Below are 2,870 nucleotides of genomic sequence, written 5' to 3'. Positions count from 1 at the left end.
CTCATAGGCCACCATAGACATCTCTTTTACATACCCAGCCGACGATCTAAGCTCCATTGACGAAGAAGGGGTATCGGAACATGCAGATTTTCGAAGTTGTTATCCCTGGGACACACGGCGTGAATCCAGCACCTGACGCAGAACGACCGATCGATCGCTCACTTGCCAAGAACATCACGTCCACCCACTAAAAGAAGGCAGTGGAATTTGATAATATGTTGAATTTGTCTCAAATGTCTGCTATAAGTGACATCTCTTTTACATACCCAGCCGACGATCAAAGCTCCATTGACGAAGAAGGGGTATCGGAACATGCAGATTTTCAAAGTTGTTATCCCTGGGACACAGTAACGCCGCAACAACTAAGTACAGAAAATCATTCCGAAAAGACAATGTGGGATTGATTGCCTTCGGGGCAAAATTGGCTCGACGACTCGACGATCGCCACAGCAATTCAGTGATTGCCGAAGCGAATCTTGATGCTGAAGTTTCCTTCTTGATTTGTGAAAGTTACGTTTTAAGTTTGGCACTAAACAGCGTCCACCAACAAGTTGCAGCGTTCATCGCATGGGGTCCATGTCATTGCTAACGCATTTAGCAACATCAATCAACTTAAGTTCGAAAGTGTAATTGGCAAAGCGCCAAAACTGCTAATTTGGGGTGAATGCGAAGCTCTTAACTGCAGCGGAAATAAAGAAAAACAGCTGCAAATTTTTTGTGTAACATGTAGAAAATGGTTTCATAAATGTTGTTTACCTGCTAAAGTTGGTTTTTCGAAATCATATTTTTCTTGTACAAAACATTAAATGATGTCATAGTGTTCTTACATACTCGTCTCATAATATAGTAGTGTGGGGGAAGATGGGACACCTAAGCATATATTGCCCAGTATTTTCAAATCTAAAATACATGACGGTTTTGGGTAGTACTAAATAATTAGTTTCATTTCTGTACTCCCAACTCCCACTAAACAATTTAGGGCCCAGCAATGTCTTATTGATTGCATTTTACATATTCGATCCTCTGGGACCGTCTGTACTGGTAAATGTTTTTTTAAAAAAGGCATAAAAACATTCCCGTAATTTTCCGGTAACTGTAATATGCTTAAAACACATTCCCGTAACTGGTAAATACTTTTAAACAAGCATAAAACACATTCCCGTATTCCCGTAAATTAGTTTGCAGTTTTTCCCGTCTTTTCCGTATTCCCGTAAATTAGATTGTGCGATTAGTTTTACTGTCAAACAACTTCTGTAATGTTTAAAGAATGTTTTGGACGCGAATGTAGAGATTAAATGCCATTTTAAATTTTTATATTCATCTTGCGTCACAGTTATAATTTGAATAGTTGTTGCATTGGACCAGTTAAATAAAACAGCCACAACATTGACTCCAGTCTACGAAGTATAATTGTTTTGTTAGATATAAAACTTTCCTGTAATAAAAGCAACCGGAATGAGTTAAACATATTAGTTTGCCGTTACAACGCATTATATTTGTGAACACACAACAGGTTACTGTAAAACGTTAAAATACGTTTATATATTAATTCCATTGAATAAAGAAATGCAACAATATATTGTATGTCATGAAGTAATATTTTGCGTGGACGTAGATGAGTTGGCGGTATACGAATATTTCCCATGTGGCACAAAATTTAAGAATGTTCTTTGGCAGTTTTTTCTTGCAGCAGAAATTCCTCAATTTTTTAAAATGAACCCATGTCAACTATAACTACACCACATTTGATTGACGTTTATTCTAGGAACTTCCGGCGCCGTGGCATAGAGTGGTTAGCACGCCTGCCTGTAACCATTAGGTAATGGGTTCAAGGCTCGTCGTCGCTGCTACCATTAACAATTGCTCCAACTCAGTGGTCACTAATGGGTTGTCCAATTAATCAGAGCCATACATAAAAAAAATCCCCAAAAAAATAATCACCCACAAATACATGGTAACTCGTAAGCTGACATGAGGTGTTAAACCCGGACTGTCGTTTTCCGGCCACGCGAGGATGGCATGAGGTGTTAAACCCGTGTGATAACGACTGTCGTTTTCCGGCCACTCGAGGATAAAGTAAGTTACATTAATTCATTCATCAAAAAATATTCTAGGAAATTTTGTGACATCACACTTGCACCAATACATTTTATGTTATCCTAATTTAATAGTGTAAGGTGCTACAATTCCCACTACGAACCTCTGCCTTCGACCATTAACCAGGATTAGCACCATTGGACTTTTCCTCGTTAACATAATCACCTGTGCCTGATCGCCAAAACAACCTTTTCCTCACAGACCCGGCGACGTGACACACTAGTAGGTTGTAGCAAGCCTTCCTGTAACTCAGAGGTTCAAGGTTCGTCGCTGCTTCCATTGTGGGCGTGTATGTGTTCTTGGGCAAGATACTTAACGGGAATTGCTCTAACTCAGTGACCATTAATGGGCTGCCCGAATAGTCGGCCTTACATAAAAAAAAGTCCTAAAAAGTAATTACAGCACACACATGGTTAACTCGTAAGCTGGTACGAGGTGCATGGACACCCGCGGTATAACCTATGTCGCTTTCCGGCCACAACAAAGAACATTCAAAGAATTATAGAACCATATCCTCACGATTCCCATAGGCCGTTGTTAGTTGTTTAAAGCACGTTCAGGATATTTGGATAATGTAGTACCGGGGGAAGAGGTAATCCTGCCGCTGGTGACCAGTGAAAATTTTGGTCTCAAAATGTTCCTTACGTCTCCCTGATACTCGCTGTATATATGTAAAAAAAAAAAACTCGGGCGTACGTATCGAAAATTAACTTTGAAAATCCGCGAAAAACTGCTGCGTCACCGTACTCGACTGTGCTGAACAAAATCAACGA

At 39.9% G+C, this 2,870-nt stretch overlaps 1 long non-coding RNA gene across 1 annotated transcript; it reads left to right on the top strand.

Annotated features, from left to right (window-relative positions):
- The first annotated feature begins 1,172 nt into the window (after positions 1-1,172).
- Positions 1,173-2,489, top strand: LOC113475322. Its single transcript, XR_003397068.1, has 2 exons — positions 1,173-1,826; positions 2,353-2,489. It is a non-coding gene; the product is annotated as an uncharacterized LOC113475322 (long non-coding RNA).
- Positions 2,490-2,870: the final 381 nt, after the last annotated feature.

This window comes from Ciona intestinalis, unplaced genomic scaffold, assembly GCF_000224145.3.
Source record: "Ciona intestinalis unplaced genomic scaffold, KH HT000219.1, whole genome shotgun sequence".
NCBI classification, from domain to species: Eukaryota; Metazoa; Chordata; class Ascidiacea; order Phlebobranchia; family Cionidae; genus Ciona; species Ciona intestinalis.
Note: the sequence above shows the minus strand (reverse complement) of the source record. Positions and strands in the feature narration are given on the sequence as shown.